This window comes from Haliotis cracherodii, unplaced genomic scaffold (assembly GCF_022045235.1).
Source record: "Haliotis cracherodii isolate W230 unplaced genomic scaffold, xgHalCrac1.p SCAF_4, whole genome shotgun sequence".
In the NCBI taxonomy this organism is placed as follows: Eukaryota; Metazoa; Mollusca; class Gastropoda; order Lepetellida; family Haliotidae; genus Haliotis; species Haliotis cracherodii.
Genome location: NW_027266297.1, coordinates 43170776 through 43185664, shown reverse-complemented (window position 1 = coordinate 43185664; position 14889 = coordinate 43170776). Strand labels below are relative to the sequence as shown.

The 14889-nt window shown below is 42.2% G+C and overlaps 1 pseudogene; it reads right to left on the bottom strand.

Moving 5' to 3' along the window:
- Nucleotides 1-296: 296 nt before the first annotated feature.
- On the bottom strand, nucleotides 297-1270 carry LOC139479430 (uncharacterized; annotated as a pseudogene).
- Nucleotides 1271-14889: the final 13619 nt, after the last annotated feature.

Below are 14889 nucleotides of genomic sequence, written 5' to 3'. Positions count from 1 at the left end.
AGGTTTACTGTAGCCAGAATCTGAACTCACGATCTTGTATGAAAACCCTGATGGTTCATGTTTCTGATATATTGAAGTAAGGGATTGACTTGGATTACCCTTGCAACCCATGACCTTCTTTGCAACCGATTCAATAACGAATGGGACATAAAGGAGTCTATGGATATGCTTGGATTTGACCGATATGTCATCATCACTTTCTGACATTTAAACTTTTTGAATGCTATGATCAAAGCAATGGGGTATATGGTTTTCCTACAAATCCTGCCTCATAACCCCAGAAGACAACGTCTGCATTAAAATGTTGTATGACCGTATTTTGTCCTATCCCCCATGAGACGACTAAAATTCCTTATCAAACTGAAATGCCTTTTGTCCCCCTCACTAAGCAATAATAAATCTACCTCTGATTTAAAATGGAGTTTACTGATATGCAATGGGAACACCCCTTCTTCTTTTTTATAACCAAATACGTTGATAGAAATTTGGTTTTGCTTTTCGACTTTGTGAATTTGTGATAGAGGTACTGGCATTTCAATGCCATTGAGATAAAGTTCATTTTCATACTGCTGATAATGGCTCACTCTGTTGGCATGATCTGTTGGATGTAAAGCAGCCAAAGTGGACCAAATAAAGCATTTTTTATCCTGGTTTTGTATGTTCAAAATGGCCTTTTTATTCGCGAGATATTTAGGAAGGGGAAAGTAACTACTCCCTGACAGGGGGTATATTCAGCTGTATTAACTTCTATATGGATAATACGATTTAATATCCATCCACTCCCCGCGGCCTGAAACTCTTGGGAGTCTTTATATAATTTCTGAAAAACTTCAGCTAAAAGTGATTCTATTTCATTTGAATTGTGGGTCCAGAAACGTGTTGTTCGGAGGGTGGGTTCTGACAAAATGCTTTCATTGTTTTCATTATATTTGATGTATTAGATTTTTAAGGTCAGAAACCATTTCATACCTAGTTTTTGCTTTGAGAAATTCATGTTATAAAGTCTCTATGTTGAATTGTTCATTCGCCACAAACTTAAGAATGTCAAGGCTGTCTGTTTCACTGGGAGTCAGTGTTGTAGTCCTCAGTGACCCTTCCAGCGCCGACCCACGAACCTGGTTAAGTCGCCTCTCCTTATATCTCTCCCGTCGGCTAGGCAGCTATCACACTGATCCACACGTCGAGAATAGAATCTCTCGGGCAGTGGACGATGGCATTGTCTTCATTCTCGTCCCTTTGTGGAACATGGCTCACAAGAAACACCGAACATGACCACAAACGTTGCGTGTATTAGTTGGCTGGCTGGGTCTCTTCAGGCTCGGTTGACAACTGTGGCTTTTGTATTTATCCATGCGTGCATAAGACTTGCCACATTGATTACACTCATACCTCTGGTTGTTCTTATATGTCGGAGAAGATTGTGATTCTGTGTAAACACTCTGTTACATTGATTGCAAGCATACCAGTGCCGTAGCCAGTCGGGGGTAATTATAGAAAACAGTTTTATTTGAATCATGAAAATACAAGTTGGGGACAAGTGATACTTGTACAAATATTTGCCCCCCCCCCCCCCCCCCCCGCCCCCTTCTTGTAAAAAAAAGTTAACTACGACCTTGCATACGTTTTTTATGATACCGACATGGTTAGCTAGTAACTCAATTCTTTTTAGATTTACATCTGGATCACTCGTACAGTTGTGACTCATAGCCCATGTCTCCAAGTCTGAGAGGGATTTCATGTTTCTGTTTCTCTTCTATCCTACAAGTAATGAAATTAAAACTTTTCATATTCTCTTAATAATATCCTCATGATATGTAGGGAAAATTTATCATTGTTTCTTTAAAATTGTTTTCTTGATGTTTAAAGTCATTAGGCACTATATTTATATACAATAACATTGAGTTAGTGAAAGGAATATTTTATTTCTTAAGTTTTATTCAACTTTCAACTATTACCTTAGGTCGTGAGATAATCTGTACTTGAAAAGATTCACAGACGACTTTCAAACACGTCCACTCTCTCCGAGGGTCGCGCGCTGACTGATAGGAGACACTGTGTTCCAATGCTTTTAGCGATGTGTACATTTATTGTTAACAACAATTATACTCAAACACGTCCGTTCTGCTTAACCATCGCTCCTTGACTGATAGGGGGCATGGGTGGCCCAGTCGTCTGTCAGCACCATACCTCGTGCTCGTGGGTTTCACCGAAGTGGTTAACGTCTGAGACCTGCATCACTTCGGGCTTTCCTCCCACATTAAGACACGCCTCGATATAACTGGAATACTGTTAAAAGCGGCGTTAAACCCAACTCACTCCCTCACTCCTTGACTGATAGCATACTGAAAAGCTGTCTATCTTTATTACATTCAATAAGAAGAGTTCACTTCCCTGTTCAATACACGCTCCCTTTGAAAAACGCTACCTTGCCTATGAAGGTAAAGAAAGGGGTTACAGGTTACTGAACAGTATGCGATCTAAATCATACCTAACGCCGCTACTAATAAAAGTCCCCTCTACTATTAAACCCATCCAACAAGTCTATACAGGTGAATAAACATGTATCAACATGTTCAGCTGAGACCTTGCGTTGGTATGCAGTCCAGCATAATAAGGTGACCTAGTTATTATAGACATTGTGTTGACAGCGATAGGCTTGCTTACATTGCTGGGACCTGTCCATGTCTCGCTAGCCGACCTGATAGTAAAGTGACATAGTACAAAATGTCCTGCTTGACTAAAGCTGTATTATTAATGTAAATCTAAAACCCCTCCAACCTCGATAAATAGTCCTTTTATTTGATACAGTTAGGGTGTAACCTTAAAACAATTGTTCCCTTTCTCATATCATTGAAAAGTACAGAACTGTAGAGATATTTCTACTTCATGTTGTATGTACAGAGTGTAGCGTCACTGACCTATTTTTAGCGAGGGCATTCCCCTATATTGCACAACGCCTTCAAATGCCTTGTTTAAGTGTTAAAATTGCAAATCACTCAGCTTTGGGTCTATAATCGGTGTTTCATACTCATTAGACCTCCGGTTGGTGGAGGAGGACGGTCACCGTCCTGTGTTGCTTGTTCCCGTGGGCCAGATTCACCTTCAGGAGGGGGAGGGCATCCGGTTGGTGGAGGAGCACGGTCACCTTCCTGTGGTTCTTGTTCCTGTGGGCCAGATCGACCTTCAGGAGGGGGGGAGCATCCGGTTGGTGGAGGAGCACGGTCACCTTCCTGTGGTTCTTGTTCCTGTGGGCCAGATTCACCTTCAGGAGGGGGAGGGCATCCGGTTGGTGGAGGAGCACGGTCACCTTCCTGTGGTTCTTGTTCCTGTGGGCCAGATCGACCTTCAGGATGGGCAGGGTATGTGGTTGGTGGAGGTAGGCCGTCACCTTCTTGTCCTGCTTGTCTGCGCTGTCGGGATTCACCTTCTGAAGGGGGAGGGCATCCGGTTGGTGGAGGCGGTCGGTCACCTTCCTGTGGTGCTTGAGACCAACATGTGGCAACAAAGGAGAGCGCAAGTAGTATCAGCAATGTCTTCATGGTGAAAGTGATGCACATGTCTCGGGACAGCACTGCTTTTATACACTTCCAGTTCAAGCCAGAGGGTACATCATTACCTCGCAGTGATTATTACATTACGGTGTTGCGTGACTCTTTGTATTGTCAGTTGCTCGGATGATCATGTTGGGTGACTTGGTTATATGTCCCTGTACTCTGACTTTGCTAGTAATATCAATCACTGGATTGCCTGATCCAGACTCGAATATTTACAGACCGCCCGCATATAACTGGAATATAGCTAGCTGTTGGTTTGTTTGAACTTGTCACGATTATTTCAAGGCGGCCGTCAGATAGCTGGAACACTATAAGTTGTCAACCGATCGAGGGGTATATTGTGTGATCTACCCCGTGTCTCAGGCGAGGGGTACATAGGCTCACACACAGGGTACAACACAACATATGTCCCGAGGGATCGATTGACATAATTTTATCTCACCGTCCCTGAATATATGAAAGAAGTTTAGACTCACGTCCCGAGTTTCACCGCCAGTTCAACCTGATGAATACCACTGGCTTGTTTGGTCCAGATGACTTTGATGTAACAATCATCGAGTTTATACATTCTCTAATTTTCAGTTGAATTATCAGCACTACCTATATCTCTTAGAGAAGCGTAGAGCGCGTGTCTGTATATCAAGTTGTTTTGATGGCATTCGTACTGTATGGAGGACAATCAAAACGTTTTGACATCAGTCTTTCTATTCCTATTCCTGGATCATGTTTCAGACAGTTTATGCAGACAACTTATTCCAGATATCTGCAAACTGGAGAGTGAGTGCATGAGTAAGTAATCCAATCACACCAGTGTTTAGAGCACCAGCACCGATCCACGTCGTCGGGAAATATAACCTACTTCATGTGATCAGATCACAAACCATCCGATCCTCATCACTGGACCCTACCATACACTACCGTTCTACCATGTGGTTCATCAGTTCAATGTGTCACTACTGCGTTGGAAAAATCTGCCAATGTGTGCGCTGTGATTTCCAGCACTATTCTAGATTTCTATACAAAAAACAGCCTTTACCTACCTTAAAAAGTTACTTCAAATTAGATAAACCCCTTTTCATCGAATGTGTGTCGAACACTAAAAGTGGTAGACAAGATGGAAGAGTCATAAACTTGACTCTCATGATCACCATGAAGACTTTCCTGAATTTTGTATACCTTTGAATTGTATAGAATTTTAGTGCTTTTCCTTTTATGGAGAGACTGGGTATCATAGCATCTTTCCCTTTTGAAACGGACAGACCGTTTTGATTTTTTGGATTTAAATGATATAAATTCCTTCCTAAATTTGGGCCAATCAGCCTTTGCATAGTCCATTGTGGATTGAAGATTTAGCTGTTCCTCTAATTGGGGTGGACTACCTATGTAGGTAAGTGTAGGAGGGTGGTCGCTTCCCCATGTGTCATCATGGACTTGCCATTGTCAATGTGAGGCGTGATTCTTCTGATCATATGTCTTATATAATATTGATACTAATTTCAGTAAAAACAACTCCAAAGAACTTAGTTGTGAGACTAACAGATCTACTCTTTAAACATATCAGTGACAAGAAAGTGTGAAACAGTAACATATGAAGTACAAACACTTCAAAGGGATCACAGTTTACTTTTAATTGGGGTACTCACTTGCGAAAACAAACTGGTTATGTTAACGAAGTCTATTGAACTCACTTGTAAAAACAAGCACTAAGCACCATCTAGCAAACTTTCGTGAAAACAAACATATTTACTGTTTAACCAAGTCGTTTAAAACTTCAAAGAGATTGCAAGTGCCTGGGTCATATCATTATGAGTAAATGGGTGTGTGGCATTTAAAATATATTCCACTGTCTGACAAGTGGGTGTCTGACAAATGGGAGGACCCCTTTGCTGACATGTGTAGGTCACAATCACAACATAAGAGAAAGTTCACCAACTGTATCCAAGGGTAAGGATTATGCAATATAGATCTCAATTAATATTTTGCTGTACTTAAGTTTAAAGAAGTGATAGAAGTTCTGTGTTGGTCACCTTCTTGAGTGCCTTTTGATGTTAGAGTCACTTTTGATGTTAGAGTCACTTTCAGTGAACGTAAATATGTCAATTTTGAGGTAATTCTTTACCGTACAGGGTTAACCGAGTTTTAAATGTGGAAATAAAGACTGATGCTGTAAATCCTACTCCACTCATTCACAGACTTCTAAAATGCAGAAGTGACAAAAAGTCTAGATAATTAATCATGACAAATGAGGGTATTCCCAACATTATGGCCCCTCAGGTAGGGTCAGGTAATGAGGATCGGTGCTTTATCACCTGACTAAGTATGTTATATTGTTGTCAATGTGTTCAATATACTTGTGATGCTAAATTCTGGACAGAGTAATCGACTGTACGTCCCTGACAGTTAGCCGATTGCTAGAACGCTAACTGTACAATACCTTAAGGCAAGTGTTCTTCGAAAAAACCCACGTTGTGGTTGACGTGGATGTTTGAGCTGGAAAACCGCTTATTGTTGTGTTTGTGATGTCAGAGCAGGTAATCCACTTATTGTGTATTTGTTGTTTGACTATTTATATGCATTGTACTAAATTGTCTGGAACCGCGATGCCAATGTTGTTGCCCTTCATTTCCTCTTAGAGCTAACTCCCCGGAGACAGCACGTGTCAGTTGTGAACCAAGACATTTCTTCAGATGGGAGTGTCCGAGTGAATGAACACTTGCAACAGTATTCAAACTATCTCATGGCTGCCTCAAAACAGATAGCCAGAGACAGACAGACAACAACTGAACGAAGCATGAGAAACGCCCTACGATGACACTCAATCAAATCAGCCACGTCATCAAGACATTCACAAGATTGGACCAACGGAGGAACATTATTTAACTTAATCGCCTTCATGGAAGTTCTGGGCAGCTCTACTGACTCAGGCGTCCGTGCCATGGAAGTCATTGGGAAGGAAAACGTCGAGCTATGATCGAACTGTCTCATTTCGGCCTTGATACTAGGGTGTCACCGACAGACAAACAGCTGAAAACACGAGCAACGCCACACGCCATCGGGGTACGTTGACAAGCGATCAACCAAGCAAGAGAGTTCTGGGGACAATATGTCGCATATTCAGAGTACAAACGAATATGTCCCAACTTAATGAAACAAATTCATAACGAAAGATTTGATTTTTTTATTGCGATCTATTATGAAGGAGTCATCTGTAAAAGAAAGGCAGATTAACATTACAATACAGTTTCCAACATACATGTAATATATAACATACAGGAATCATTTTGCAATGCCCTATGTATTCAACGTGAAACCATGATCATATATTACTGCGTGTGACGAAAGCGGCTTCAATAAAAAAAATTATTAGTTTTTATTAGATACAACTTGAAGGCAAATCTGAAATGTAGCTCGATCAATACCAGTATCTGAACATCCTTATCACGGGTGGCCCAGTCGTCTGAGGCACCGCGATTCGCTGTGCAGAGTTGCATCCCTTTGGCATGGCAGAAACCTATTATTGTGGGTTCGAATACCGGTTCGCCCCAATTATGTTTCTAGGTTTGTCAGCACCATACCCGTGCTCATGGGTTTCACTGAAGTGGGAAACGTCTGAGACCTGCATTTTTCCTCCCACATTAAGCTGACACGCCGAGATATAACTGGAATACTGTTAAAAGCGGCGTTTAACCCTTACTCACCGACTCACTATTACGTGTACATATATTCTTTGCATTTAAATGTTCTGTAAACAGAAAAAAGAATCATTCTGTTAAAAATATAAGAAGCTCACCGTGAGTATCGGTTAGTTCCTGCGTGGAGGAGGTGGCCTTCTTCCTCCAGGACCTCTAGCACCTTGCCTTTTACCTTCTGAAGGTGGAGGGCATCCAGTTGGTGGAGGTGGGCGGTCACCTTCCTGTGGTGCTTGTCCTTGTGGGCCAGATTGACCTTCAGGTAGGAGAGAACTTCCAGTCGTTGGTGGTGGGCGGTCACCTTCCTGTTGTGCTTGTCTGCGTGGTCGGGATTGTTCTCTACCTTCTGGAGGGGGAGGACATCCGGTTGGTGGAGGAGGGCGGTCGCCTTCCTGTGCTTGTTCCTTTGGGCCAGATTGACCTTCAGGTGGGGGAGGGCATCCGGTTGGTGGAGGTGGGTGGTCACCTTCTTGTCGTGCTTGTCTGCGTGGTCGGGATTCACCTTCTGGAGGTGGAGGACATCCGGTTGGTGGTAGTGGGCGGTCTCCGTCCTGTTGTGCTTGAGACCAACATGTGGCCACAAAGGAGAGCGCCAGCAGTACCAGGAACGTCTTCATGATGAAAGTGATGCTCATGTCTCGGGACAGCATTGCTTTTATACACTTCAAGTCCAAGCCAGATGGCACATCATTACTAGCAGTAATTACCAGTACGGGTTGCGTGATTCTTTGCATTGTCATTGAAATATTGTCGGTGATTAAAACGTGAATCTCCATTTTAAGATACATATGATATAACTATCCTCAACCGGACAAAGAGCGAAAGAGATTATGTACATTATATTTTGAATAGGACGATATACGAAACTGCAGAAGGCATCACGGCGTGTACATATCTTATTACACACCGTAAGGTGTATCTTTGAGATAGAAATTAACAAGAAAAATCGTTAAAAATATTGAACACAAATGCTAACAAATGGGTGCATTTAAAAAACAGCTGTTGTTACCTGTTGTATAAACTGTCAGCGAGTGAATGTTGTTTAACGCCGCTTTTAGTGATGTTCCAGATAATCAAGCCTGGACCAGACATGCTAGAAACATGAGGAACGATCCACTATATCGGGCCTGGTGACACACAAGCATTTATCAAGTCTGATCGCCTCTTCCTATCAACTCGGCTCTTTCGACAAGCGTGGGATACAAGATAACTATTTAGGTCTGGATTCCCGCTGGATTCTAAATTAATGAATTCTTGTGACACATAGTTGTTGTATTCCTGGTTTTATGGTAGGCAACAATAATATTCCCAGTCACTGTTTCTTACACACTGAATTTTGTATTTTGAAACTGAAGTAATCTAGATTTGCCAAGTATTATAGACTTGCATCGCCTGTATTGGATATATAGAGGACATTTCACGTGTCGATTGAAATATCATATTTCTTTCGTCGAGTTATCTCCTTTCATCTGTCACGAGATGTTAGAAACATGATATTTCACTCGACATATGGAATATCCTATTTATTATACATTTTCAGTATAGTTGTCTACCGGAAATTAATTTTTGTCACAACAAATATAAAACCTTGAAACGTAATTTCTCCCTATCCAACATGCAGGGACGTTTCACCACCCCTTGATATTGCGACGTAAAAAGTAGTTCCGAGTTTGCAAAATCTTAAAACATATCAGCAAAAGTAATACAAAATTACAAAAGATCACTAAAATTATTAATCATACATTTGGATATGATTATATACAAAATCAACCACGAAAACACTATTCTTGAAAGCTGGTCAGGTAACAAAAATGGCGCTTTAGGAAAGGAACAATCTTGATTGATGAGTTAAATGAGAAATTTACAGTTTATAACGACACATTTTCAAGAGAATAACAAACAGAAAGAAGTGATATTAACTTCATAAATGATCATCTGTCATCATTTTGCCTTGTCAATGTGGAACTAACTTAAAAAGGAAATCAACAGTTTGTGTACGGGCCAACACTTACGATAAAGGGAGACAATTTGCAGGGAAGAAGCTCTTGTATGACAATAGTTCCGTCAAAGTGTTGTGGTCAGTGAAAAAGCAAATGTAATTTGCACTGCAGTGAAATATCAAGTGTTATGTGTTATGAAGATATCACTTTTCTCAACTTAAGAAAACACAGTCTTTCACAATGAAGTACAGTAAACTACGGTTATAACGAACTCAAAGGGACTACAAATTTTAGTTCGTTATAACCGTAGTTCGTTATAAGCATATGTACAGCATAACTACTGCAAATAGTCGGGACCAAAACGTAAGTTCGTTATATCCGTCAGTTCATTATAAGCGTGTTCGTTATAATCGTAGTTTACTGTATATGATAAATTTGTTTCAGGGTCTGTACGAGATACTTCCTGACCTAAACGACAAACCTGGTGAATGGGAACCTATTATCTCCTGAAATCCTAACGGAACTCTTGTGTCATGTGTGTCAAATGCAGTTATTGTAAAAGACTTCAGCATGTGTTTGTGACGTGTGCCACCGATGGGACGTCTTCATCTTCTTCACGAACGCAGAGTAGCATCACTATTTGATTGTAAATACATGCTTTTAGCAGAGTTTTCTTCTGATTATGACGCACGTTAATTATAAAACCTGTCACTTCGGTCGGTACTCATCCTGTTTCATCGCATGAAATAAACATAAAGTAAAATTATCACACATACATACATTGTGTACATCACTGTATGTTTTTGACCGAGCGAGCTACTTGGATGACAGTCCGAGGCCTAGTACCCTCCTCGAAAACGGTGAAGAAACTCGACAAATATTGTCTTATACATTTTTATCCTTCTCAGTCACTGAGTGCGCATCGGCACCATTATTAGATGACAAAATCACGTGATGCATGGATCCATTTCACCGAAGGAGAATGATCCTTTTTTTAGGCAATATGTAAGTAAGGATTATATCCTACCTAAATATTTACTCTAGAGTATAGTATCCCACCTCAGTGTCGGGAATCTGAGATAAGTTATGTCCAAAAATAAAGGGTAATTAATCCCAGAACCGCCTCCGTGGTGTCTAGTGGTAGAGCGTCCGCCCGGAGAGCGGAAGGTCCGGGGTTCGATCCCCGGCCGCGCCACACCAAAAGACGTTCAAAGATGATACTTGTTGCTACAGTCCTGTAGTACAAGCAGCCCAGCTCCCCCCCCCCAACACACACACACACAAGTGCATGCACGTCGGAATATAAGTGCAATAATCTTGGACGCGTCGTTAAACCCAATTTCACCCCACCTCACCTGATCACCTAAAATAAGAAAATGTATCCTTGGATAATTTACACTAACTTGAATCACTGTATCTTTTCCCATGACAGTCTTCAATACCAGCAACAGGTTAAAATATTCTAGTGTTATTTATGTTGATACTTGCATTTTCATCTTGTTTTGTTGGGATGTGGGGTGAGAAATGAGGGTAGAGAGGGTGGTTGGGGGGTTGGATGGGTAAATATGCATGTGTGTTGATAGGATTAAACACACTGGTATGGGTTCAAATTCATTAGGGAGAATCATCCTGACACTAGAGAATTTCATCCCGGGGATAAAAAATAGGGTAGGATAATATTCACTCTTACACGGATTTCAGGAATCTGATCATACACATGTTCATGGTTATAGTGTGTCAAAGCGTGTTGTTCCCTTGTGTCATCAGTTTATAAAATGGTCAACAATATGTGGCACATTTCTTCTTCTAACTACTTATTATAACTAATGAAACAATATAAGGCATTACGAAAGAGTTGATGATCTTTATTTCTATTAAGAACCTCACTTTCAGTTTTACCGGGGGAAAATGACGTATATCATTGAGTGAGTGAGTGAGTGAGTTTGATTTAACGCCGCTTTGAATAATATTCCAGCTATATATCGGCGTGTCAGTGTATTGTTGGAGGAAAGTCCGAAGTGATGCAGGTCTCAGACGTGTAACACTTTGGTGAAACCCACGAGCATGGGTATGGTTCTTGACAAACCTAGAAACATAATCGGGGCGAAACGGGATTCGAACCCACAATCATAGGTTTCAGGCGAGACTGTCATTGTAATAAGAATGACACTGGCTAAATTCAGCGATGTGTAGGCACGCTGTCGTTGTAGTATTGAGTTTAAACAACGAACGATGAGTTTTAGTTTTTAAAATTGTGAAAAACGAAAAGTATTTCAATAAAATCATGAGTGAATATGGTTTTACACAGCTTTTAGAAATATATTCCAGCAAAATCACGGCGGAGGACAAGAGGAACGAGCTTAACACAATTTACCCACGTGGGGAATCGAACCCGGGCCTTCGGCGTAACGAACAAATGTTTTAACCAATACGCAACCGACCGCTATGACGATTGTACAAACAACTTTCTCATGCAAACAAATCTTTCATTTTTTCTAAGCGGAAGTGCTGAAACTTGGTGAATGCGCAACTCCATGCAGTGCATACTTTCGTGATATTCTTGCGCTACTCGCAGATTGTAACTGTTTAGTTTCTGATTACACAGCTTTTCATGGAGTCCAGGTAAAATAAGTTCATAGCCTCATTGTGCTAGTTGTAAGAGAATTACTTTTTAAAAAGTCGTTGTCCTTTCAGCCAAGAAAAACATTGCATTAATCTTTGCATAAAACAGATAAAACGGCATATGGATATTCTCGATGTAGGTTGCTGCCAATTTCTCTCTTCTGCCAGCAAGGTTCATTTCATTTGAGATCACTAGCATCACTAGGCTGTGTATTTACTTGAAGTCAAATGTCATTAAAGAATTGTCAAAATTGTTCATAACTTTTAAACAGAGAACATAGATATATCAGTTCGTAAATTATTCGCAAATGAAGCCAAAATGTTACTTCATGTGATCAGTCCTATCTGTCTGTACAGAATTGGAGGCGTCAGTCAGTTTGCATTATGGGATTTACAGCATAATTCTACATCAACGATTAAACATGCAAAAAGTGTATACAGCGTTATCTAGCGTAAACCTTCACTTCCAGATAGGTGCACCTGACATAACTGAACTAAAACTAACCTCACAGAACGAAAATCGGTAAAGACAAGATGGCGGCCAACATGAAATTGCCATTATGTTCACTTTTGTAAAGAAAGAGATGATGTTGCATTTGAGTTAATGAGATGTATACAGCATACTGTTCTGTTCTCAGCCTAAATTATTGCTCGTAATGTATCCTCAAATATGGCACATGTGGCTTTTAATAAGTATTTTCATTTTGGAAGGAAATATTGATTTTCAATCAAAGTGATGAATGCAGTACTGTCACAGAAGAAATGGCATCTTTCGATATTTGTCTCTTAAGATAAGATCCTAATCACAAAAGTAATCAACTTTTCATATTCCAGTCACATTTCCACTTCAATCAGCAAAACTATTTGGATGACAATAGAACGAAACATGCAGAATAAATAGTAATTCCTGCGAGTTAATAATGAGCCATCTGGCTTGGACTGGATGTGTATAAAAGATGTGTTGTACCGAGACAACAGTATCACTCTCACCATGAAGACTTTCTTGCTGCTACTGGCGCTCTCTTGTGTCGCTTCATGTTGGTCTTATCCTCTTCTAGAATCTCGCTTTCGGAGACAAGCACCACAGGAAGGTGATCGCCCTCCACCACCAACCGGATGTCCCCCCCCTCCAGAAGGTGAATCCCGTCCACGCAGACAAGCACCACAGGAAGGTGACCCCCCTCCACCACCAACCGGATGTCCTCCCCCTCCAGAAGGTGAATCCCGACCACGCAGACAAGCACCACAGGAAGGTGATCGCCCTCCACCACCAACCGGATGTCCTCCACCTCCAGAAGGTGAATCCCGACCACGCAGACAAGCACCACAGGAAGGTGACCCCCCTCCACCACCAACCGGATGTCCTCCCCCTCCAGAAGGTGAATTCCGACCACGCAGACGAGCACCACAGGAAGGTGACCGTCCTCCACCACCAACCGGATGTCCTCCCACCCCTCCAGAAGGTGAATCCCGTCCACGCAGACAAGCACCACAGGAAGGTGACCCCCCTCCACCACCAACCGGATGTCCTCCCCCTCCAGAAGGCGAATTCCGTCCACGAAGACAAGCACCACAGGAAGGTGATCGCCCTCAACCACCAACCGGATGTCCTCCCCCTCCAGAAGGTGAATCCCGACCACGCAGACAAGCACCACAGGAAGGTGACCCCCCTCCACCACCAACCGGATGTCCTCCCCCTCCAGAAAGCGAATTCCGTCCACGAAGACAAGCACCACAGGAAGGTGATCGCCCTCCACCTCCAACCGGATGTCCCCCCCCTCCAGAAGGTGAATCCCGTCCACGAAGACAAGCACCACAGGAAGGTGATCGCCCTCCACCTCCAACCGGATGTCCTCCCCCTCCAGAAGGTGAATCCCGTCCACGCAGACAAGCACCACAGGAAGGTGACCGTCCTCCACCACCAACCGGATGTCCTCCCCCTCCAGAAGGCGAATCCCGTCCACGCAGACAAGCACCACAGGAAGGTGACCCCCCTCCACCACCAACCGGATGTCCTCCCCCTCCAGAAGGTGAATTCCGTCCACGAAGACAAGCACCACAGGAAGGTGATCGCCCTCCACCTCCAACCGGATGTCCTCCCCCTCCAGAAGGTGAATCCCGTCCACGAAGACAAGCACCACAGGAAGGTGATCGTCCTCCACCACCAACCGGATGTCCTCCCCCTCCAGAAGGTGAATCCCGTCCACACAGACAAGCACCACAGGAAGGTGATCGCCCTCCACCACCAACCGGATGCCCACCACCTCCCGAAGGCAAAGGACCAGGTGCCAGTGGTCTTTGAAAGAGGGCGACCACCCCCTCCGATTTGTTCTCAAGGTGAGATTTGTATTCTTGTAATTCCCTTTTTTATGTATGATTCTTTGATCTGTTTACATGATATTTCATGGCGAAGGATATATATGTGTAATAATTACCAACGATAAAGATGTTCGGATACTGATATGGAGCTACCGTTCTGATTTCTGTTCAATTGAAATCTAATAAACAAAGCTACAAGCTTTTATCACCAGAAGCAATGCACCCCACCATGCCCGCATGTACTAATGTTAGTGCTTAGCAAGCTATATGCCACATACTAGATGTCAGTCAAATACTCGAAACAGTGGTGAAATGATAAATAAACCTTTCCATTTTCTTTTACAGATGACCCGTTGGTGACTCAGTTCGAAATAAAAATGAAATAAATCAATGTTTCGTTTATGCGTTTCTTTAATTGCGTTGTGGAACTCATTGGACATAGGACATGATGGTTGATATAGAAAACTATGTCGAGCAATTCAACGATGCTACTAAAGATATCAGAAATGATACTGCTAAAAGGATAAATGAGTCGTGTTTGCTCTCGTGATGTTGAAACCGTCCCTACTTTAATATTTTGGGTCATCCAATAATTGTGACTATGCGAAACATATTACTATACGTATACCTGATGCTGTTTGTTTGTTGTTTGAAGCCGCACTCAGCAATATACCAGCTGTATGGCGACGGTCTGGAAATAATCCAGTGATTGACATCATGAGCATCGATCCACACAATTGATCGTGGATATACCTGATTCTCTAG